Below are 26,421 nucleotides of genomic sequence, written 5' to 3' on the forward strand. Positions count from 1 at the left end.
ATGCACTTTAGCACGGATTAACAATGGTAAGGTACACAGTTTCCTAAGGCCAACAGAAAAAAATCAGCAACAAATAGAAGTGGTCAGGGCAAAATGTGTGGGGAAAGATCACCCTAAGGCTGACAGGTCTATAATATGAGCAGAATAAAGTCAAATATTTTAACCATATATTTCTCCGTGGACAGCTCCATTTTTGGACATGAACAGCTCTGAAACACTGAGCAATGTTTGTCTCTTTCTGTTTCTTAACTCAGAGAACTGTTTAAAAGAGAAGCCCAGCACCACTACCTGGGATGAGGAAACTGCCTAGGAGTGCCAACTCACCAAGGGTAATCAAAGGAGCTGACCTAAATGCTGGAATGGGTGCCCCTCTATCCCTGGAATCTTCACGCCCTGTATTGAAGAGAAGCAAGAGAGCTTGACTTATGAGAATGGTAAACCCCTCTCGTACTCGTGGGACATGGCAAGTACTGACCTACGAGTTACAGCATGGCCTCCTCTGCATTGCCACTGATTGAGACCTGGCGCTTCCCCGGCACCATCAGAAAAGAGATGAGGTCGCCTACCTACAACTACCTTGGTGCGCACTGGTACAGGGTAATTTTACCCCACCTTTACATGTCACAAATACATAACCTAAACGTGTACTTAGCACATGATTCCTGTGTGACCTAATAACATTGATATGAAATGTTGCACTTGACCTTAAGATTGAAGTACATTTACTGTAAAATTGGGGAATTATTACATAACACTGTGTGCCTTAACCTTAATAAATGAGATATTCTTTAGAGACTTGATGAATAAACCATACTCACATATTTAGAATGTGTTTACTCTAAAAACAATAATGGTTTTATGTAATGTGTGCGCTAAAGTTTCACGTATATTTCATATAAAATGTAGTTCTTAGCCATACTTACACATGCTTACTAAGGATTTGCTGTATGCCACATTCAATATGAATTTAATGTACGGACCAGTTGTATTGATTTTAAGCATGGGCGGAAAATCCGTTACGCTCGCGGATTTTTCAGATTTTCGGTCAATCCGCAATCCGCGAACTCTCGCGGATGTGGCGAGAATACGCAAATCCGTGTGAAGCGGATTTTTTGCTTGTGTTTGCACTGCTCGCGGTCCGCGGCGCGGGCAGCAACAATCTCGCACTCGCGAAAGTACAAAAATTACAATTGGGGAGGGGTGAAGGAAGTGGCCCAGTCTCCAACTTCCTGTTCCTGTCCAGCAAGCTCCTCCCATAGGGGTGGGGTGAAGGAAGTGCCCCAGTCTCCAACTTCCTGTTCCTGTCCAGCAAGCTCCTCCCATTGCTTAGTCCATTTCCTGGCCACTTTGATTTCGATCTTGACTGGGAAGGATTACTTTTTGTGGATGCTGCTGGATATTTGGATTTGAGGCCTTTTGGATTACTTTTGGATTCGAAATTTTATTTCACAAGGAAGTAAGTTGATGTTGTTTGTTTGTGGTGATTTTTGTGTGTGTTGCTTGTTTTTCGACTTTTTTGGGGGGAAAATCTGCAAGTTCGCGAGCTGAGGATTTTTTTGCTTGTGTTCGCACTGCTCGCGTCCCGTGCAGCAACAATCTCGCACTCGTGAAATTGTAAAAATTACAATTCTGCACATGAATTGAAAACCACCAGGCTTAGTTATGGGTGCATGCATGATACAACTGTTTTGTTGAATTTTATTTTTAACATGATTCTGGCCAGGGCAGGGATGGCATTGGATTGTGGTGATTTTTGTGTGTTTTACGACTTTTTGGGGTGGTGTTGGGGGCTTGTTATGTGGGTGGGGGCCATTTTATTGCCTGGTCCCGTGTGGGTGGGGGTCTATGGGCCATTTTTAAGCCAGTTTGTGTGCTTTGTGCCATAGGCCTGCACCCAGTGTGCTCTGATTTCATCCATTATGGCCAGGGGGCCCAGAATCGGTCTGTTCGCGGATTTTGCTGTTTTTTCGGCACGTTCGCGCCGTGAAGCAACAATCTCGCACTCGCGAAATTGTAAAAATTGCAATTTTGCACCAGAAAACCACCAGCAGGCAGCATAAGCCTTCTGAAACTTGATGGATGGCATTGGATTGTGGTGATTTGATTTGTGTTGTGTTTTTTGACTTTTTGGAGTAGGGGTTGGGGGCTGGCTATGTTGGTGGTGGCCATTTTGAGGCATGGTCCTGGCCATGTGGATGGGGGTCAAGCGGCCATTTTGAAGGCAGGCAGTGAGCTTTGTGCCATAGGCCTGCACCCATTTTGCCTTGCTTTCACCCATTGTGCCCAGGGGGAGTCAGTGGTACATGAAACTATAACCCTCTCTGTGTGTGCTCTCTTGGATCAATGTTAAATTCCTGTTTCCCAAAAATTTAGCAATTCTTAATTTTGAAATTTCCATATTGTGTGGTGTGCACGAGTGTATTCATAAATGCCTACTTGCAAACTATTTATTGAAGTGCTACATATGCAACATATATTTACTGATGTTCCTCTGTCTTCGTTTGCTTGTAGGTGCATAAAGTCAATAAATCCGCATCATCGTTGAGCATCAGTGCCAGGAAGAAGTCCTGCTGCGGCCTGTTGTTCCGACATCTGAAGAAGATGGCTCCAAAAAGAGGTGCCCGTAGGTACTCTAGCAAGAAAGATGTCTCTACTAAGGAGAAGAAGAAGCAAGTGGCACCACTTACCAAGGAGACTGGTGGCACCACCACTAAATTTTTGTGGGGAAAACAAAGGCCCACCATGAGTGCTGCACAGGTAGCCTGTTTAGTGGTTCAATCACCAACGACCAGTGATGTTGGCTCATCGCAAGAAAGTAGCAGCACACCATCAACACAGATTGTAACTCATCTCACAAGTACTATTCAACAACCAAAGCCGCAACAACAACTGTATGGGCTACTAGTACAAGCACAAGTACATGCGCAAGGAGCTGTCCGAGAAGGAGCTGTCCGAGAAGGAGCTGTCCGAGAAGGAGCTGTCCGAGAAGGAGCTGTCCGAGAAGGAGAAGGCCGAGAAGGAGAGGTCCATGGAGAGTTGCAAGTAGCGATCAGTGAAGAGGCCCATGTAGCGGCGCATGGAGCGGTGCAAGTGCCCACAATGGTTGTTCTTCCAGAAGTAGGGGCAAAGGAGGAAATTGACTTTGGAGCCGGGGTATCATGTCAGGAAGACGAAGGCACTCCTCCTGATGATTCATTTTCTCCCAGCTCCCCACCAAAGAAAAGATCAAGGAGTGTGTGTAGAAGTTCCTCTTCAAGCCCCGCTCCATCAGATGATGATCTGGATCTAGATTGGCACCCATCTCCGACGTCTGAGAGGGAGGCACACCATGAGCTGCGAAAGGTATCAAATGTTAAAAGGAAGGGCCCCGGAAAGCTCATACTTATGGATCCGAACGTCGGACTTGATGAAGTGGTTCATTCTGATGTTGATGAACAGGATGACAGCAATGACCTAGTCATCACACACGTCATTCCAGCCACACCGGCCATGCAGCAGACAGACATTTATACCCTATCCCGACGTCAGGCTGAGCGTGACCCTGGCGACGTGCCACTGGTAGCACCACCAATGCAGTCAAGTAGTACAACAAGTTCAACAAAACCTACAGCTCCCATATTTTCTCCCCAGAGGGGGACTCCATCCAGCTCGACTCCCTCAAGTAGGGTTGCTGAAATAATTGCACAACCCAGTAGATGTCTGCAAGGCTCATCCACCACTGCTTCATCTGGCATTGGCAGTATCATCTCGTGCGCCAAAACCAGAGGTTTCAAGTCCCCAGTTTGGAACTTTTTTTGTGTTCATGCAAAGTATGATAACATAGCCGTTTGTTGCATTTGTAAGACTAGCGTTAGCCGTGGTAAGACTGGTACCAACTATGGAACCGGAGGCCAGATAGGTCATCTTGAAAGAAGGCACGCTGTCGAATGGTTTGCGCACCTAGCAAACATCAAGGGAAAGCAATCCCAAAGGGCAAGTGGCCAAAATATACCCATACTAGGTGTTTCATCTGAAGATGACAGGGAGGTAGAAGAAGCGTCAGACATGTGTCCGGTTGCACCCAGTACCCCTGGCAGCACCACACCCTCCGGAACACATAGGAGGCACACTGAGAGTCTGGGAGACACACCAATGCAGAAAATGTCAACACTGATCAGAAGTGGGTCGAAGAAGGCATCAGCATCATCCCGTAAATTTGTCCAGCACACCATTTCAGCCATGTTCTCCTCAGATGTGCAATTTCAACGCAACCACCCAATTGTACGCCTGTATAACACTAAGCTGGCTAAAATGCTAGCGGTGGACCTTCTCCCTTTTTCGTTTGTCGAAGGTGTGGGTTTCCTTGAACTCGTGGCAACACTGGCCCCAAAATGGAAGGTTCCTAGCCGGTTCTATTTTGCCAGGGTTGCTGTTCCAGCACTATTTAAAGAGGTGCTTGAGTTGGTTGGGGCTGCTTTGCAGAAGAGTGCTGTTCACACTATACACCTGACAACAGACATGTGGACCAGTTGCCAAGCCCTTGATTACATGTGCATCACTGCACACTGGGTCTCTTTTTCAGGGGTTACAAAACAGATAAATGCAGGTGGTGACTTGGTCGAGATTTTTAAGGGTGCTCGTAAACATGCAACATTAGCCATGTTTGGCATGGAGAAAAGTCATACTGCAGCCAACATTTTGGATGACTTTAACAAAAAGGTCTCGCAATGGCTGCCCCCAAGAAAATGCAAGGTTGGTTATGTTTCTACTGATAATGGCAGCAATGTAGTTAGGGCCATGGAGGACGGTTTCTATTTCAGAGTGCCGTGTTTGGCACACTGTATGAACCTTGTCGTGCAAAAGTTCTTGAAAAAAGAACTTGCAGTCGACAAAATACTGACCATCTGCAGAAGAATATGCACACATTTTAACCATTCGTTTAAGGCCCGGAAGGAGCTGAGGCGCAAGCAAAATGAACGTAGAATGCCAGTGAAAGCACTTATCCAGGAGGTGGCAACACGTTGGAACTCAACCTTCTACATGCTTGAGCGTCTGCATGAGCTGTTTCCAGTAGTCAATGAGTATTTCTACAACCTGGGTGGTGATACGACAGAAATGATGCTAGCGGTGGAGCAATGGCAGCTAGTTAAAAGCCTGACAGACATGCTTCGTCCTTTTGAGGTCTTCACGCGTGACGTCAGCAGGGAGGACTGTTCTTTGAGCAAAGCTATCCCATTGTTGCTGAAGCTCGAGCACCAAGTCAAGGTGGTGTCTTCACAATTAATAGATGCTGGAAAGAATGAAGCATATGAGTTGGCGCAGAGATTATTACAACGCCTAGTTAGCAATAAATGGCTTGTAAATATCAAGAAACAACAGCACTACATTTGTGCTACTATTCTGGATCCACGTTACAAAAAGCCATTGTTTGGCAAAGTAATAATTCCTTTTGAAACATCAGATGTTACAGAGTACAAAGGTTGGCTAGCTAAGTCAGCCATTCGTTTTGAAAGAGAGCGGAAGGAAACTGTAGGAGAAGACAGTACTACTAGTGAATCAGCAGGCCATCAGGCGTCCCAAAAAAACACTTCTGCATCTGTGCCTGTGGCAGAAGTGAGTGACTTTTCCTCTGAGCCGTTAACCACACCAGCAACCGTATCATCTGCACCAGGCCCAGGCGATATGTCTGAAGCGGATTGGCTAAGTGAGCTAGGGTTTCCTTGTCCCAGAAAGGACACAGAAGTGCAAAGTACAGGAATGCGGGAGGACATTCTTTCAATGGTGCAGGCCTATCTGGATGACTCAACAGCGGTCAATATTACTGAGGACCCATTGGCGTATTGGCATGGGAAAAGAAAAATATGGCGAGAGCTCACCAACCTGGCTATCAATTACTTGTCTTGCCCACTTGCAAGCTGTCTTCAGAACGTGTTTTTAGTTCTGCTGGTGGCATTGTGACTTGCAAAAGGTCCCGCCTCTTGCCCGCAAATGTGGAGCGGCTCACCGTGATAAAGATGAACCAGCACTTCATACCACCAGATTACAAAGTACGAGAATGCACGCAGTAAGAAGAGGACACCGACCTACCTGAGGAAAGTTCTCCTCAGTTACCAGAAGTACTACTGACTGATGAATTAGCAGAGTATGAGGACGAGTTCTGCTTCCCTGACAGCGAGTTCTGAAAATGAGTCAATGATTCATTAACTGTAAATTTAGTCCTCCTTATTCACTTTTATTCCTGTGTGTCTGTCTTTCTTTGTTTAGCAAGTGCTTCATCACATTCACAACAAAACTGTAATCACCCCATCACAACAACAAGCCCATCAGCAGAACTGTCTTGATTTTGATGCCGCAGCATTCCTCATGTTCACAACAGTTAGTTGACAAGAACTCAGTCCTGGTCGTCTATCCTCCTCCTCCACTCATCCTATCCATTTCCCGTAATGCTGATGCCTGGATTCTGCACAATGAAGAAACTTACGTTGAGTCCCCTAAAGAGGGACTGGAAGTAGTGAGTCCTCATTTAAATACATTTTGCTAAGTGTGACTTTTTTTCCCCGATTTGCATTTTTGGCTGTTTGGGGGTGTCAAACTTGTTTGCGCTTGGGTTTACGGGTCTCGGCTGGGCCATTGCTGGCAAGGTCTATTAAGGGATGAAATTGGTTAGGCATTTACTTTGGAAAACATTTGGCCTATTACACGTGAACGTTTAGGCGTTATTATTGCTCGCTTGCCTGTCTTAGGGGTGCTGTCTGTGGGGCTTCTAGGTTTTTGTGGTGTGTGAGCACCGCTGCCACATTTCTAATGTTGATTGCTTTTGTTTTGCAGAAAATCCACGCCGGGAAACTCCAGTTGTGGCCCTGCTGCAGAATGCTTTAGGACTCTGTGAATTCCAGGTGGAGCCAGCCCTCAAACACAAATTACAGGTAAGATAAGCGTTTGGATGGGAGGTAGTATAATGGAGTGTTCGGAGAGGCGAGAGAGTGACAGTGGTACTAGTAGTAAAGTCCTAGGGCTCTTGAATTAACAAACTCTGTGACAGGCATTTACTTTGGAAAACATTTGGCCTATTACACGTGAACGTTTAGGCGTTATTATTGCTCGCTTGCCTGTCTTAGGGGTGCTGTCTGTGGGGCTTCTAGGTTTTTGTGGTGTGTGAGCACCGCTGCCACATTTCTAATGTTGATTGCTTTTGTTTTGCAGAAAATCCACGCTGGGAAACTCCAGTTGTGGCCCTGCTGCAGAACGCTTTAGGACTCTGTGAATTCCAGGTGGAGCCAGCCCTCAAACACAAATTACAGGTAAGATAAGCGTTTGGATGGGAGGTAGTATAATGGAGTGTTCGGAGAGGCGAGAGAGTGACAGTGGTACTAGTAGTAAAGTCCTAGGGCTCTTGAATTAACAAACTCTGTGACAGGCATTTACTTTGGAAAACATTTGGCCTATTGCACGTGAACCAACACGATGACAGTGTTCAGTTAAATGAACTTACTGCAAAACCACCACCCACCAAGCTCAAAAGTAGTAAAAAAACAGGTATGCTCAGATAAAGTTTGAAAAAGTATATTTATATCCCTAACAAAATAATCTCCCGCAAGACCCTCCCTAACCCCAACAAATAAATAGTCCTTCAAAAGTCCCCAAAAAACCCAACTCCCAATACCCACCCCCCAAAAGTCTCTAAAAAAGGGGCAAGGGACACTCTAGGGATGCAAGGTGTTGAGTTTGGCCTCCAGGGCATCATGCCTTAGGGCCAGGGCATCGTACTTCTCCTGGAGGGTGGCGTGATCTAAGCGGAGGCCCTCCACCACATTCTGATACTCGTTCCATTTCTGGACCTCCGCCTCTAGGTCGGACACTCTGCGGAGTGCACGGCGCAAGCGAGCCTTAACAGTACTATGAGGTGCAGCCTTTGCTGCTCGGCGGTGGCGTCTTCCAGCACGGCTCCGGTTCGCTGGAGCACTGCGCTTACCGGCAGAACGTGGGGTCACGGAGGAGGATGCAGATGTTACATTTGATGCACTGGAGTGCGTGTCGTCCCCCTCCATTTCCACCAGCCGCCGATATTGGGCAACAGTGGCATCCAGCCTCCGTTGCCGGGCCAGTACAGCCTTCATACTCCTGCTCGGTGTTGAGGTTTTAGTATGACCAACTATATGAAGAAAGAAAGACATAGGGGCCGATTATGATAGAGGATTTTCCGCCTCCTCCGGGCCGGCGGAAGCCACCGCCGGCCCGGAGGAGGCGGAAAATCCTCTGCGGAGTCAACAAAGACCCACCGCCGCATTACGATGGCTGGTGGGTCTTGGATTCTGTCCGCTGCTTTTCCGCCGCGGTCGGATTACAACCGCGGCGGAAAAGCTCTCCTTTGGCTGGCAGTGTCTATCAGACACCGCCAGCCAAATTAGGAAGCATTAGTAAACATGCTTTTCCGCGGCGGTTTTTCCGCCGTGGAAAAGTATGTGTACTTTTGCTTTTGGGGGCCCGTTGCGGGCCCCCAGGGCGTAGGCGGGTGGGGGGTGCACATGGGGGGTACCTATGGTACCCCCCACCATTTACATGCACAAAGCGGCAGGCACCGCATGGTGCCTGCCGCTTTGTACATGTAAATGTTACACATGCACTTTTAACATTGCGGCGGGTGCTGCTTGAAGCAGCACCCGCCGCAATGTTAAATATCCAGGATGTGACCGCCAGGGTGGCGGTCACATCCTGATTTGCATGGAGAGACCTCCGCAGTCCATGCGGACGGTCCCTCCACCTCTGGGATGGCGGACGGACGCAAGTCCGTCCGCCATCCTAATCGGCCCCATAATCTGTAACCAATGTTCTTTTAGTATATGATTAACACAAAAAGATTCAGCAGGAAGTTGTGTCACAGTACAACTAGCAACTAGCCAGCGCAGTACAAAACTATTCAGGCCGGTATCATGGGCGTCCGCAGGGAGGGGCAAGGGGGGGCGCTTGAATCACCATTTCCCTTCCCACAACTCACTTGTATCCTTGGTTTGGTGCTCTTTCATATGAAAGAGATCTGGCAGAAGTGAGTGACTTTTCCTCTGAACCGTTAACCACACCAGCAACCGTATCATCTGCACCAGCCCCAGGCGATATGTCTGTTTCCCTCTCTCTCTCTCTCTCTCTGTCTCCCTCCCTCACCCTCCCTCTGGCTCCCTCCCTCTCTCTCTCTCTCCTTATGTCTTCCTCTCTCTCTGTCTCTGCCTCTATCTGTCTGTCGGTCCCAGCCTGCTGTAATTACCATATTGTAATTTGTCAGTGGGCCACCACTGGATACACATCATATCCTATCTAAGAGTCAGATAGTACCATGATCCAGCTTACCTGTACTCGCCACCGCCACTGTCTCCTTCCTCACAGTCTGTACTTCTTGGTCCGACTCCTCTTGCGCCGCATTCTCCCCATAGCTGTCCTCGGACTCAGAGTCAATGATCACCACCACATCCGAGCTGGCCCCGCCACCAGATGTTCCACCTACAAAGTAGATTTAAGAATGTTAGATTACACCACTCACTAGTATTTGGTCTAGGAATGAAGAAATGTGAAAACAACAGAAAAATTAATTGACTGTCTACTTTAGTCTAAAGTAAAAATGTCCATCCTTCCAGGGAAGGTTGTTGTCTTGCTGCATTTTTTTGTCATAATTGATGAATGCTTGATTAATCTTAACACACATCATTTTTCTCTGAACAGACAGAAACTGGACTTCTAAGGACAAGAGCAACATCAACTTCAAACCAGGTGAAAGCTCGGCTCGACCACAAGAAATGTGTTCCATTACTCATCAACTCAGCACCAAGCACTTTTCCATTTCCAACTAACTTTATTTTAATATATGTGTTTACTTAAACTTTTAATAAAGCTTTTAAACTTGAATAGACTCTGTGGTTTTTCGTCCTCCAGACTAGAGTGACTGAGCGAAAGGTTTTGCAATTTTTGCAAGGAGGATTCCGTGCCGCTGACACTACCAGGTTTATACAGTGTGCCAAACACGCCACTCTGAAATATTATTACTCTGGTCTTTGGTGTCCATAGTTCGGTTTGTGGAGAATTGTCCCTGCAACAGTAGTATTATTGATTTTGCTCCTATCTAAACACTATTTCGAAAAAATTAAATTAGGAACGCTTGGACAACAATAGGTCCTCTATATTTAAATGAAAACTTACTGGGGCCAGCAAAGGAGCACTCGCCGCCCTGGCCTGCATCCTCCTCCTTTGGAGCCACTGCATCCGCTTTTTCTGTCCGCTTGCCCCTGGGCGGACCTGACGTACAACATGAAAGAAAGAACAGAAAACATTGATGATTGCTGCTTGTCGATGTCCTTGTCAACCAAATCAAACATTTAGAAAGAACAAGAACCAACTATTTCATCCAAAATGAGGGCTACAAAGGAAGGACTGCACCTGAGCCTCTACTCTAGGGGCAGATTTACAAGCCCCTTGCAGCTCTTTTGCTCCGTTCTTGCGTCACTTTTGTGACGCAGCGCCACAACAAGAGAGGCGCCAAGGTGTGGCGTATATTAACAACGTGACGCATATGGGAGATGCATCCCATTCTAAAGCCCTGCGCCATTAGGGAGCGTTCCAGCGCAAGGGAGGGCGTTCCTGCGCAGGAACGCATGCTAAAAGTGGCTATGGGGAATATATAAAATTTCAATCAGTCATTTAGGACAATGATGCGTCACTGAAACCCTGCGCCTGCATGAAGCAGACTTACGGCTTGACGCTGCATTGCTGGAGCTGCGCCATCGTTGCAACGCAACTCCATCTATGAGCCGCCTTTACGGCACCGATGCGTAACGCTTTGGTGACGTTTTGGGACCATGGTGTGCCGCATTGTAAATACGGCGCACCATGGGTGGTGCTGGCGTGCCGCACACTTTGCAGGGATGCGCAGGTAATTGCTAATCTGACACTTAGGGGCATACTTACGAGTTCTGAGCTGGACACCTCCAGATGTGCACCAGAACAAATGCGTAACGCAAAACTAACCTTACGTCACGGCAGATGCGCCGCAATTACAATGCGGCAAACCCTGGCGCAAGGGTAGGCAGATGCATGACGCATCTCGTGATGAAAGAGAGGCGCATCTCTACAGTCGCGTCGCAGGCGCGATGCAACTATAGCAATGCTCAGGGCTGCCCAATACTCAACATACCGCATCAGTCCTTACGCCTGCTTCAAGCAAGCAGGCATAAAGAATTGACGTAGCAGCGTCGCGGAAGTGCCTGCATTAAATCTTGTAGATTTCACGCAGGCACTTTTGCGAGGCGCACAGCTGCCTGACCGCCACCCCCCACCCCCCCCCCCTGCATGGGAACGCACCCATTGTGACGCAGGCCCAGGCCTTAACGTGGCGCATCTCCCTAGATGCATCACGTTGTACATGACTCGCAGGGATGCGCCACGTTTACGTCGCTGTGCGTCAGGTAAGGCAGCGTAAACGTGGCACAAGGGGCTTGTAAATCTGCCCCTTTGTGTCTAGCATTACGCAGTTCTGTAAAATACACTCATACATTACTCAGCCCAATTAAATGAACACAAAATAGAAAACAAATAAGCAGTGGCACCGCCACAGAGAAGGAGAACAGTGCACCTGAAATGCACAGAAGATTTTGAAATATTAATTTACCTCTCCTATCAATGTAATCAGCAGCATTATTGCTCTTTGTAAAAAAGTTAAAGCAAACATTTGCAATATAACACAGTCACACAGAGCAGGAGAAAAAACAGAGCAGTGAGTGATGAAAAAATTGCTACTACTACTCACCAAGCCCGGGGACCTCCACTCCCAGCACGTCTAGCAGGTCGCGCTCTCGGTCCAGGATATCGGTCCAGCGGTGGGTCACTTGATTGTAGGTGCGCTGGACCCCCGTGATGTTAAAAAGGGCCCGGCACACCTGCCCCCACCGCTTCCGTCACTCCTGGCTGTTGGTATAACCAGCAGCGATCCTGCCGCCTGCCGCGATGGTCCTGGGAAGACGGCGCTGCACATAAAAAACGAGTGAGCCCACCTCCTCAGGGCTGAAGATCTCCCGGGGCACCACCATTTCCGCCCTCAAGCGGCCACACGGGAGCCGGGCACGGGCTGTGGTGCCCGTCTTGGCCAGCTTGACAGCTGTCTTCACCATGTTCTGGGCAGGTGTTAGCAGTAAGGAGACAAAATGAAAAAAGAATAAGAGTAGGGAAGAAGGAAATAAAAGTTTAAAAAAGTAGTTGAAAAGTAAACAAAAGTAGCCTAAAACACAAAAATATAGACCTAGAAAAATAGAGGGATAGAAAAAAAGTTAAATAGATCAAAAAAATATCAAAACAAGCAAAGGATGGCAGAGATATACAGAGGATAGAAACACCATACCCAGACACATAGGAATGAATGAAAAACAAGATGGCGGCCCGAACACGTGCGTGTAAGTAAGTTCGCACGCGATTTCTCTCGCGAACTCGTTTGAACTTGCATTCGCAAGGCGCTCATTGCGCGAGATTACACATAGCGGGCGGAAACGGAAATACGTCACGCAAACAAAATGGCGGCGCCCATACTCAACCTTGGGGTAACTCGCACGAGTTCGCGGCTTCCACGGTCGATTTCGCACGACGCCGCGCCTCGCGAATAGGGCGAAATTACCGAAAAACGAGTTTTGCAAAAGCAAAACCAACGAGCAGGTGCAAAAGTTCGAGCTCATCATTTGTAACCATTTACCTGTAGTGCTTCCTGAAGGGGCCCTCCAGAATCCGGTTGCCTACTCGCAACTATTGTGTGACCCTGCTCTGACAGTCACAGAATAGTTACAAGTATGCCATTGCATCCTGTTATTGCAACAAAAAGGAAAGGGAGCAGACAAGCAGGTGCCAGCCTTCATTAATGTCAGTTGGGGCAGGGCAGGTGTTGTTGTTTGCAAAACTTAAAGCACTTAGCAGGTGTGCTTGGCTTTGCCACAATAATGTACACTCACTGGTCAATCAGAGGGTGCTGTGATGACACCGAGGGTGGCATGGGTGAACCAGAGTGCCAGTGTTGACAGAGGATGGCAGTGCTTTGCTTTGCCCCAATAATGTACACTGGTGAACCAGAGGGTGCTGTGATGACACAGAGGGTGACATGGGTGAGCCAGAGGATGGCATGGGTGACCAAAGAGAGTGCCAGTGGTGACAGAGGGTGGCAGTGATGAAGAAAGCCTTGCAAACAGGCTGGGCACGTAGAAACAACAAGTTCGCAAAACTGGCGACCCGACAAGTAAGTTCGCAATTTGCGAAATTGTACAAAACCCTCGCGAACTAGCAGAAACCCGTGTGAACACACACCCCCCAAAAAAATACGCAAATCCGCGAGAATTCGCGGAATTTGCGGATTTTCACAATACGCGAATACGCAAATCCGCAAATTCGCGGATTGCAAATCCGCAAAATCCGCCCATGCTTAATTGATTTATGTTTGAAACGTGTGCATGCATATTAAATGTGCACAAATGATTTAATAGTCTAAAGTACCCTATGTAGGTCTCGTTTCCATTCTGCATAAAATATTGTTCTCCATTTCTGCTTACATAACTTTTTCCTTACAGGTGCATTCACATGCATTGTTCGTTTGAAAATAGATGCAACACTGTATTAGCGATAAAGAGACAGCCTGAGAAGATGACCTTGACGAAGAAAAAAGGAAAGCCAGAGGATTAAATGAAGAGTCCCATTCAGCAATGCTACAACTTGGCTTGGTTGAGCAAGGACGATGCGGTTGCCATGTTCACTGTGGGATATTTGGTAAATGTTACAGCTTACAACGTGAGAATGGAAAAGGACAATGGAGCCCCGATGATGCAAACAGATTGGTGATATGTGAGTGATTTTATTGTGAATAACTGGAGTCTACACCGTCTGATGCGAGAGCCACTTTCCTTGGATGTTGAGAGGTTTAGACCCCAATGCTTATTCCATTTGATTCTTGCTGACTGTGGCTTAGGCTATTACTCAGAATTCCCGTGACCCAAGAAGACTCTTGACCAAGCGTCTGCAATGCTGACACCTTCCTTTACTTCTCGCATTTTATTGTATTTTCTATTTTTCTGCGTTTTCCTGAGTTTGGACTTTGACTTAGCCAATTCTAAATTTACTCATGTATTTAAGAGAGCCCCAGAAACTCTTCTCTGAGCACCAGATTGTAATGATGATCTTTTGTATTACTGCGACTGAACTTCTTGTTTGTCTTATATTGGTATGCCTAAACTTCTTTAGGAGGTTGGCTTTACCAGTTGGTATTCTGTATCTTGATTTGTAACCATACAAGGGACAGTGGGCTTTTGGACAGGTCCAGCATAAGTGCCCAAGGACAGTAATTTTAACAAAAAGGTTATGCTGTTCCTGTGCATTGAGAGATAAACACACCGGGCATGATGAAGCATGACACCTGACAGGTTGTGTGAGGGCATTATAATCCAATACAATGGATTCCCAACTTTGAACCCCAGTGGTCGGGTTGGTCTATAATTCCTTGTGTTCTTATCTCTCAATCCAAAGGAACAGCATAACCTTTTTTTTTTTATTCTGTATCTTGATAGCATGGTGCTGAGATTTGCATACCTTAACTTGTTTGCTCATTTGTAATAAACTTTATTATCTCTAGTCACTGATTCCTAGTCCTTATTGTGTAGCCAAACGGGTTACATGTTTAATTGGAATTGATTGATGTAATGTTAACTCCCCTCACCTCAGTGGGAAAGAAAGGTCCATCGGATAACGAATGTGAAGCGGGTTGGCCAAAAACACTTCAGCAGCTTGGTAGCACTTCTGATATTTTTCCACTGATGTGAGGGAGATAGGGTGTCCTACTTATAAATTGCCCAAGCCCAGTCCCTTCTCAAAAAGCCCATGATTCGGTCGGAGGATTGATGGAGTTCCAGCGGTTCAAAAATAATTTATATTAGCGGAGTGTGAGTATTAATAAGGTTGTGCGTTGTAATTGCTTATGCTTAGATTTCTATATTTTGCAGTGGCTGGGGAGATGATTTAAGTTATGGTGTGAATGAGGCGCTTGATGCAGAGCAGTTGAATCAGTTATCGGCCCATTGTGGCCTAAGATACGAGGATAAATAGACTAAAAGTCAAGTTGTCAGTGTATAAAATACAGGGTGTAGTTGTCTGCTATGTTTTGGTGCTGGTCGTGAGATGTCATTAACTGTATTATTGAGCTAGAGACTTTATCTTTGTGTGATTGTGAGGTGTGATTGGTCTAGTTGATCTCAGTGCACATATATAAACTGTATCAATCCAGAGGAGAAACCGCTGGTCGAGGTTTCATTTGAAGTGAATGTCAAAGTAGGTTGGAAAGCGTTGCTCTGAACTGGTTCTTGTGTGTATGAAAATCTTTAAATTCATTAGCGGAGAGGAAAGTTAATTGATGAAATTGCTTGCATTTGTATATGGGTAAAATTTCTGAGAGAAACACAGTCTTGAAATTGTAAAGGAAGGTAAGCTGCTACAAAGGTTAGATTGACATCACAGTATGGCACCCTGGTATTGTTTTTTTGTGTAAAGCTGTGCTGGTATTGGTTGGATACATTATAGAGGACCACACTGTTATTGGTTGTGATCGCTGAACAGAGAATTGTGGGTGAAAATAATTTCCTGGTTTAAACAAAAAATCATTTGAGAATTTTGCATAATTTGACCGAAAATGAAATTCTTTAAAGAACTACAAGGTCTTATAAAGAGAGATGTAACTGCACCTGTTGTAAAGAGGGAAGTGGCACCACCCAAGGGCATGCCAGGGCATATTATCCAAAAGTGGACCTCAGATTCACACTAGTAATTCTTCTCCTAGTCCTGGTAGAGTGGCAAAGAGCAGGCAGGCTTACTTAGAGGAACATGTGTAAATCTTTATACAATACCAATATTATTGATAATTGACACAACTCGAAAGAAATCTAACACCAATTTATAAAACTAGAACATACTTTTATATATTTTTACACACCAGAATGAAGTTTGTACATTTCGGATAACTGGAGTTATAGAATTTACAGTGATAAAAAAATCAATACTTTGCAGAGCTGTCAAACTTTGCAATTGTGAGAATCTCAGGTAACACTGGATCACTTGCAGGGTGAGTTCAACTGAACCCACTTGGAGTTAAAGTTGTGCGGTTCCTTAAAGCAAGCCTTGACAGTCAGAACAATTTTATCTTGCCCAGGGAATTTGGGGCGCAGAGGTGACTTGGCTGTTTTGGTGCTGAACAGGAGCTGCGGGAGCTGTCAAAAACAGTATTTGGCAAAACGATACTTGCAGTTTGAGTTCAGAGGAGCCACTCAGAGGAAAGGCTTGGAGAGGCTCCTGGTCCAGGAATCACCAGGTAGAACAGCTCTATCTAGCTCAGGTGTCTCAGGTGCACAGGTGTGCGTGGCTATCCATGGTGCTGAACAGGACTGCGGGAGCTGGCTTTCCTAGGCATGCCAACAAAGTCATCTTTGGGATGCAAGAACTTGACAAATTCATCGTAGGAAGGAGGGGGGACGATGCAAAAGATTTCCGTCTGCATGGGGTGTGCAGTGAAGCAGATATTAGTCAGCCAGACAACCAACAAGCCTTGGTCCTGGCAAAAATCACAACTGGATCAATCTTCTTCCAGAGTTCCTGGGAACTCTGTAGAGGGCTGAGACTCTCTGAGGTTCAGGAATACGCTTCATAGAAGGCACCTGGCTGGTTATTTTTGGGCTGGTCTATGAAGGAGTCCGGCGTCAGTCCTTCTTTGGATCATGGAAGTGCGGTTTATGTCTGCTGACTGCAGGGGACTAGTAGCTCTAGTCCTAGGGAGTCTTCACACCTCTTTTTTTGTGGAGTCTTGCCTTGTGCTGACATGGCTTCTTCTTTATCCTCTTCTTCAGCAGAGCAGATCTGGACTTCTAGTGTCAGGGGTGCCCCTTGAATCATGGATTTAAGGGGTGTTTAGGGATGTGAGGGCTAGTAGGCAATAGGCTACTGGTTCTGCGGCTGGTCTGCCCCTGAGGTGACCACATCCCGGGGGTGTAGGTCACTAAACTACACAGAATTCACTATTCTTGGGACTTTTTCAAGATATCACAGGCCATCCTTGGCTGTACAGACCCACTAGCCCAGCCTAGAGGTGTGGCTAGCTTTTTTTTGGGGGGGGGGGTTTGACGCCTCCTGCATACGTTTTTCCCATCTGCTCACAAGCACAAGTGCCAGAGGGTAAGGAGGGGGGTTTGTGTCAACTGGGAGATAAGTCATTTACATATCAGAGGTGGTGAAGCCTTTCAGGCTCACAGTCCTGATGGGTCTTTAACTAGCCATCCTGGGAGGTCGGAGGGGTGTCCTTACCATGACTTTTGTCTCACGTCCTCTGGGAGTGATAGCACTTACCAGCAGGAGGTCAGATGTCTGTCTTGGTGGAAAATTGCTCAGAAAGCCTGCCAAGGCTGAAGGGAACTAAGTATCTTGGTGGTCACCCTCTAAGGGTGCCACCTGGGTGTGTGCCAGCTTACCCTCAACACGATTTTCGGGGGGGAAAAGCAAGGTGTTTGATATCAAACATGACTAAATTTGATAGTACCATCGTGAAGCTGGCTATCTTGGTTTTGTCTGGTAGCCAGTCCCCGTTAACCTATAGACCACCATTCACTTACAGTAAATTTTATTTGCAACATTACTGTAGAGGAACATATGTCAGAACATATAGGCCTTCACCATTAAAATAATGCATCATGCCTCCTGGGCTTTAAGAGGCCTACCTTAGGGAGGACAAACATATATCAAGGCAGTGAGGGTACTCTGTCATACATGGTGTGTGCAGAGTCGAACTCGAGCAGGGAAGCTGCTCCTACAGGCTGCGGTAGCAGCCCTGCAGACTTTACTTGTACTTGGGTCACTCAGGGTGGCACAAATAGTGCTGCAGCCCTAGTGACCCCATTAACACCCTCACGCTGGATACCACTGGTACCATATACTAGGTACCTACAAGAGGGGCTTAAAGTATCTTGCCAATTGGGTGTACCAATTCACATTACCCTTCAAGGGAAAGAGCACTGGCACTGAGTCCTGGTTAGCAGGTACCAGTGCACTTGCAGTTCTAAAACCACAGCCTCTACAGCAAAATGTGGGGGTGACGATCCAAAAAGGGCACTTTCCTACATAGACCCACAATGACATTAGATACAGCTTATGCGCATAGAGATTCTCTGACCAAGCTTCTTCAATGCTGATACCTGCCTTTACTTTCTACACTTTCTCGTATTTTCTATTTTTCTGCATTTATCTGAATTCTGAGATTCCTTAAGCTAATGAAAGATCCTCTTAGTTTGGACTTTCACATAGACAATGCTAGATTTACTCATGTATAGAAGAGAGGCCCAGAAACTGTTCTATGAGCACCAGATTTTAATGTCAATCTTTTGTATTTATGTGACTAAATTTCTTGTTTGTTTTATACTGAAACGCCTAAACTTGTTTAGGAGATTGTGAATCCCAGCTCTTATTCTTTATCTTGATAGCATGGTGCTGTGATTCGTGTACCTTAACTTGATTGCTAATTTGTAATAAACCTTCTTAACTCTTGTCACTGGTTTCTGGTCCTTATTGTGTATCCAAATCGGTTACACTGTTAATTAGAATTGATAGATGTCATTTTAACTCCCCTAATCTCTCAGTCAAAAAGAAAGGTCCATCTGAGGATGAATGGCGAGAGTTAGCCCAAAACTCAGCATGAAGAGCTAGTTCTGGGGTCCTGCCATCTTGAAAGGCGGAAAACCTGAATAGATTTGGGCCTAATCTGACACAAAGGTCTAGAACTAAGACTTGGGCCTAATTCCCTGAGAAATCTCTCAATGCTCTTCCAGTTACCCTGACAGCGAAGTGCTGAAAGAGTGTTCTTGGTGCTCATTGTTCGGTACTAAAGTAAGTTAGTTCACTGATCAGCAGTGGTAAAACGCCCCAAACATTTCTGTTGCGGCACAAAATCCCCTGCTTGCCCTGTACCTATAAAGAGTTCTGAGTCATTTGATACACACTAAGGGGCATATTTACAATAACTGGCACATCCCTGCAAATCAGCAGGGATGCGCCAGTTATTGTGCGCCACAGCTCCGCCATCATGGATGCGCCACATTTACAATGCGGCGCACCATGGTGCAAAAACGGCACAGATGCATCTGTGCCTTAAAAGTGACGCATTGCTGGAGTTGCGTCGCAAGCGCGAGGCAGCTACAGCAATGCTCCGGGGGCCCTATCTAGTTAATGCTGCATCAATCCTTACGGCTGCTTCAGGCAGGCGCAGGGTTTTGACGCAGCATGGGCCTAAAAGTGACTGAGTGCAATCTTGTAGATTTCACTCAACAACTTTTAGGAGGCGTTCCTGTGCCGGAACGCCCCCCCCCCTGCACAGGAATGCCTACATGTGGCGCAGGGCATTACAACGTGACGCATCTCTCAGATGCGTCACGTTGTAAGTGCTGCCGCACCATGGATCAGGATTTGTGCTGCCGCTGCGTCACAAAAGTGACGCAACGGCGGCGTAAATGAGGCGCAAGGGGCTTGTAAATCTGCCCCTAAATTTTTAATATAGTGCTTCATATTTGTTTTCATCATTTGTAAGTACTGAAACAAACAGATTTTACTATTAAGTAATTTAAAAGTATTTAATTTATTGACTTCAGAAAGGTCAAAAGATCTTAGTTATCATTGATGGAGTTCGACTCGTGCCCAGCAGCTCACACCAGATTCCATTCCACACTTTAACTTTTCTGACAAAGATGTGTTTCAGTAAGCAGGGCACTTTTGCTTTCCCCCTGTCTCTACATAGAATTTCAGTAAATGAATCGTAGATAATATTGCAGTGGAACAGAGAGCTGTTTTTTGTCATTACTCAAGGAAGGCAGACGGTTCCTATCTGGTGCTGTGACAGAGGAGCCTCCTTAATATGGATTTATCTGTGCCAATATGATGGACGAGTTTGACCGTGCTTTGCCATAATTTCATTTTTAGGTCCATCAAGATATATTCATTTTACAAAGACGGGAGTTCGTTCGGAAGGGAGAGGAGCTTCTGAGGATGAATGACCCAGGATATTTGATATTATTCCCTAGTTATACATTTTTATTTTTACCTCATGTGATACACCTAATCTCAATAAAAAGGATTAAACTACAAAATTATTTGCTTTTTTCCAAACTGTTGTGGTGCAGACATGGTGGATTTTTTTTAAGAGATACAGAGCCTACGATTCACAAAATGCAATTATTCTTATAAAATAACCTGTCCTGGCCTAGGTGGACACGACTTGTAACCCTTAACAGTTTTATGAAACAGGTTACATTCTAGTTTATTTTTCACTGCAGTTAAAATTATCCATCATGTCATACTTTGTGCAGCAGCTTTATGGCATTAAATAGTCTTAAAAAAAAGGAAGAGGAAAAGGGGTAAAGAGCACAAGGAAATCCATCTGGAATTCAGCTGAAACGTCAATCACGCCTGTAAATGCTGTGCAGGCCTGAAATTAAAGCAGATGGAGAGAAATTAAGGGAGAGCATAAAAGAGATAACTGGCAGAGAATGCTCTGCAGCACTGTCAGAAACAATATTTGTTGGAGATGATGTGTTTCAGCGAATTAGATGAGACTTCTCTTCGGCTGAAGGGGAGAAAGGTAGGGGGCTCATTCCTTGGAAGTGGGAGCAGAAATATTTAACTGGAAAAGATTACAATTCAGCCCTTTGTCGCTAATGCCACGCAAGAGGGGACTGTTTTGCGGCACGCATTATTAAGTCTATATTCAAACGAGGGCTTCCAGTATTATCTATTGAATCAGTGCTTGGCAAGCAAAAGAGCTTGTGTTTTCCTATTTTGAAACCTAATAAACTGGCAGAGGGTGGGAAAATGGCTCCCCTGCTTCAGCGGAGATTAGTTTCAGCAGCATGCACTATACAGATAATGAAATGCACTGCTATCTGCATTTTTCTCATCAAACCGAAGAAACTTAATAAAACAGCAAGAGGTGAGGGAGGTGCAAAATAATAGACATCAACAAACAGATTGTGTTGAATGGTTTCCCTGGCTCCAGGATTAAATATAGACAGATACATTAAATGCAAATGTGTTTTTAAAGGAATTGTAGGAAGCTACCGTATTTTGCAGTTGTGGACAATTTGCGCCGGTGGTGCACAATGTTAGTAAGTATAATATGCATGTATGTGATGCATCGTATTTTGCAATTATCTTCAGGCTGCATGGTGGCATCATTGAATATTGAATATCATCTCCAAAATATCGTTGGAGAAGAATGTCGAGGAAAAAAAGATTTTGGAACAAAATATCGAAAGGTAAGTGCATAAAGGGAAGTATTGATTCGCTATTTCTAACTCCACATCTACATACCTTGACTTACATGCGCAGTTTTCTGATCAATAATTTCATTGCAAATGTTGCAGTGATTTTATCAATAATGCCCTAAAAGATGTCATATGTGGGGTAAATAGCAGCGAATTGTGAGGGCACGAGTGATAGTTAGTTGCCTTAGGGCGCAAGCTTATAGTTACTTGAGATAACGATAACTATAACTGGTGAATTTCTGTGTTTTTTGTAGATTAAAACATTACGTTGCTACTGAATATTTCACCTAACTATAACCTTATGCTAACCTTTGCAATTTTCTGTGAATTTCTAGGGTATTTTTTACCATTAAGTTTATTCTCTTACCATATGTAAAGCCATCTCCCTGCAGGCGGTTAACCACACCCTGCGTGTTTTTTCTTTACTTAAAGTAATATCTTGTTACCCCACTGTGTATAGCCTTTGGCCTTGCATGGTGGGAGGTTGGCTGCATGGACCAGGCCCTCTCCCTCTCCCCCCCCCCAGGCAGGCAGCCAACCCCACACTGCTCAACACTTTCTGCCGTGCACAGTGGGGGACTGGCCACAGGACCTTGCAGCAGACCAAGCCTCCCCCACAGGTAGCAACCGTCATGCTGTGGAGAGATTTCAGCCAGGGTTGGCCTCAGACAGCCAACTCACACTGTGCATGGCCTTTGACCCCATCCCAAAGAGCAAAAATCCAAGGGGAGGGGGAATTTGGTCCCACTCCACGATCCTTTATAGGCCCCGGTGACTCCATCCCCCGGCCTCCCCTCCATAAGCTCATTTGGGCCGGCATCAATTATAGGTGAGTGTTGCTGTGTCCACCTGGGTACCCACCAATCAATATGTTGGGCCCCCTAGCACCGCTGCCTCACTGCATGATGTGGGAGCACGGACAGAGCAGCTATCTATACTTGTTCCCTCTGGACAGGAGCCATGTGTGCTCTGTTTCCTTTGCCCGTGCCCAGCCGAGTGATGGTTGAAGGGCTAGCCCTGGCCCTGAACCAAACTCCCTGTGAGTGGTTAACCCCCTCAATGCAAGGAATTTGGCTGTATGTGGGAGTGTTTAGTCACAGGGCCTGACCAGCATCAAGATATACCTAATCTTTTACCCTCTTCATGTCCATCTCTTTAAGCACAAGTTTGTTGCACATTTCTCAAAAATGGCTGTACGGATTTACATCAAATAAAAAACACCATGTTATATGTCTGCCGAATTTGGAGTAGAAATCCGATCAACAGTTTTTTTTCTGTTTTTCTTCCCAAAATTTCCTATGAGAATTAATGTGGGAAACACTGTTTTAGCCCCCCCCCCCTCTTTTCTCGAACTCTACTTGATGAAACATCCCAAAACTTTCTAGGAAGATGCTGAGGTGGATGGCCTTTTGTTGGGAAAGTTTCGTAAAGATTTGTCAAAACAGTCTCAAAGCTATTAGCAAAATACAAAACGCTCTTCCTCTGGAAACTTTCACCAAACTATATATAATAGCCAAACATTGTAAGCTGTGGGTTGGGGCTAATGTCAGAGTAGGAGCCCAACAGTTTGCTTGAGCTCATAGGATCATAGCACTCCCAATAGTTGGAGAGATGAGGGATCTATGTTGGAAGTGTTGGTTACCAAATCTTTGAGCTGTTCATACCTTTTTTTTTTATCGAGGATAATCTTTGCAAGGGAGTCTACTAATGCTTGTGTGGCTTTATATCACTGCTAGGCTTGAATGAGAGCATGAGCTATTTTTAATAAATTCTTTAAAATTTGATTTGCCATGAATGATCTTGCTTGAAGTTTTGTGTTTTTCCAACCAAGTGGTTGTATTTACGCATTTGTCTGTTGTAAAAGTGTTTATTAAGAGTATTATATATTATTGTCAATTTGTCGAGCTTTTAACAGTTTCTTTCCCTCTTTACGGGTCTCTGTGCACCTAGAATTAATAAGATATTTGTTATTTACTATTTTAGTCTCCAAGGGGGCAAGTTGGATGATTGACTGATTCAGACGCAAGTGAAGTGACTAAATATTGCCACAGGCATCTTGATTATTTTTGATTAAGGTACAATTTTTGGCAATTTCCTTAAATGCATTATCAAATTTCACAAGTGTTACAGCTTTCCAGTTGTGATCATTAATCACAGTGTGCAGCATCTTGCTAAAGGATTTGCGCACGTTAAAGATATCAAATGTTATCAATGAGGGGCGTGGCCGAGCATTCAAAGATGGCAGACACTCTCTCTTGAGCGCCGCATCCACTGCGACTAATCAGACATAAACAACTGTACATTCACCCCTTGAAGGCTACCAGGGGCCCAGACAGAATTCAGCGACACTCATGAGCTCACTGGAGGTGCTGTTGATCCTGGAAATGTCTAAAATGCAGTGTGGAGAACTGATCAGTGCTGCCCGAAGTGCAGACACTGTCATGTAGCCTTTTTTCCAGGCGTCAGTGGAATCGCAGACAAAATCTACTGACTACATTGGACCACTGTGAGACTCACTGCAGCGATCCCACTATGGAACTGCCTGGGACAAGGCCTCCTAGGGTGTGGTGGGTTGACCATGCTTGACCACAGCTGGGAGAGCCCCTGAAGAGCACGAGGTCCCACAGACAATGAGGAGGAGGTATTGGCAAGGAGCCCATGGTCATTTGGGAAGTGACCAAGATGACTGTCTTAAGCTGGATATCCCACATGAGGTAGACAAAGCATGGGAAACACCGGTAAGGGCCTGGGCATCCCCCCACCCTCTGGTGTTTGTGGTTGTGACTTTTGCCTGCGCTGGAGCTCTGTGCAACCAGCTCTGCTGTTCTATGGACTGGAAGTTCAAACAACGGGCAGATAGGTAGTAAAAAGTTCTAGGGTAAGTGTCCTGGAAGCACGGAGCTTTGCAGTTCACCTGAAGTGACGTGTATACTACCTTGGCTGCTATGGATGTAGAAGAGGCCCTGCATAGATGAGGATGGGAACACCCCTCACCCTGATTGTCCTGTCAGGCCTGGCCTTGGAGCTGTGGAGGCCTTGGTGATCAGATCATAATCAGCTGAGACAGATACTTAAACATCTTGTGGAAATTTGATCATCCTGTCAAAGATTGAGGGGGCTAGAAATCATAACCATTATCTTGTTGCCCTGAGGCGCACACACTACCACATCCTCACCATCTGTGAGGATGAATGTTTCAAATAACTGCAGCCATGGGCAAGGTCGAGCATGCCCCTCAGCTCTCACATGGGAAAATCGATAGGTTCATGCAACCAACCTCCAACCCGAGTACACAGGTGTAACCCACAACACCAATGTCAACGGACGATGGACGGTCAGCATTCATAACCCCATTCCTACAGGCCATTCAGGACTCAAGGCAATCACTTCAGGGTCAGATTGGAGAGCTGAGTCTGGATCGCCCCCTGCTCCAGCATGATCTGAGAAACAGAGTGGACAGAGTGGCAGAGACTAAAAAGCGTAAACTCTATTCAAACATTCCAAATCAAGATCCCCTGCCTCCAGAAAGTGATTCACCAGCTGGAGGCTCGATCTGGGGATGCTGAGAGGCACTCCAGAACAAATAACATCAGGATCGAGGGTATCCCAGATGGGCTGAATGGGTCCATTCCAATGTAATTCATCACAATGTGGTTGAAGTCATGGGTACCAATGGTTGAAGTGCCACTGTGCTTCATTATGGAGTGGGCACGCCGATCTTTGGCCCCATGTCTACCACTTATGACACCACTGCGGCTCAAGAGAGCCTGAATCTTTAACTTTTCAAAATGGGGCATTATCCAGCAAGCTGTCTGCAAACAGGGCAAATTGCTCTGTAGCTCCTGACCAGTTGTGTCCTTTCCTTACTACAACGTTAAAGTGCAGCGAAGGCGTTTCTTTTCTGGAGGTCAAACAGAAACTTCATGTACTTCAAATGCAATACATGCTTTTGTTTCTAGCATGCCTCAAAGTGAAATTTAAGGACAAAATACTGATTTTGACACCCCTAAAAGCTCCAGGGACAAGGAGGAGTAGTGGTCTAGTGTCTGTTAATGTTAAACCTTATTTTTGAGGTATCGAGCAAGAAGTAAGGAGATGGCAGTATGGAAACAACTGTTGCAACAAAACAAGAGGAACAGGAGAAGTCATAACTCTTTGGAGACAATATCTATAGCTCAAAAGCTGCCACATCCCTTGTGAGAGGATGGACTGCCTGGTGGCAAAACTTGATAAATATCCTCAATCACCTGTATTTCTAGAAAAGGGCAGACAGTGTATGTTTTATATTTGTGATGCTTATTTAGGGAACTCACCTTCATTTAAGTAGTTACGGACTCGAAAATGTGACTGTCTTCTATTGAATTGGATTAGCAGGAAGTTCAGACCTGCATTGCAATGTGATTGAGATGGGGTTATTGGGCAGTTACAAAGAAAGATGTTGTGGTTTCACCCACAGCTACACAGTAAGCCCTGGCCAGTGCATTATTCATTGTTCAAGGGACATGCAATGGTTTTAAAATTGGTGTTAAGATGGTGGCTGGTGAGGAGCTCTACGAATGAGCTCCAAGGCCTAAGGATCAAAACGCTCTAAAATATCCCTGTTAGCCCACGCGAGCCCCACAGTAGCTATATACCGGAATAAAAAGAAAGATCACAGGAACATAGGATCTCAACAACGAAGAAACACTATTCCAGGAGAGGTAACATCGCCGAATGCTCACTTACTGGAGAAGGAAATAGGGAGCACAGGACGGCTGAGCTCGATCCAGAAGCAGTGTCGCCCATTGTTCATTCACCAGAGCAGATCATTGAAACATAGGTCGGCAGAAGTTGGATCCGGCGGTGACAGACTGCCCTTGATCAAGTGTTCCCACATCTCCTGTTGCGTACCGAGACTTCCCTGGAGACAGCCGCGACTACTTGTTGACTGCAGGACTGCTTTGCCCCGCACCCGGAGCAGAGAAGGACAACGCCCTCCCCATTGGTCCGGGAGGGAGCTATGAGAGCTGAAACTCCCCAGAGAACCCGCACTACGCCCAATCGCTCTCATTTCCCAGGAGGTGGGTTATCGATCGACCACACAGAGAAGCCCGCT

The sequence above is a fragment of the Lissotriton helveticus genome, chromosome 8 (genome assembly GCF_964261635.1).
Source record: "Lissotriton helveticus chromosome 8, aLisHel1.1, whole genome shotgun sequence".
Lineage (NCBI taxonomy): Eukaryota > Metazoa > Chordata > Amphibia > Caudata > Salamandridae > Lissotriton > Lissotriton helveticus.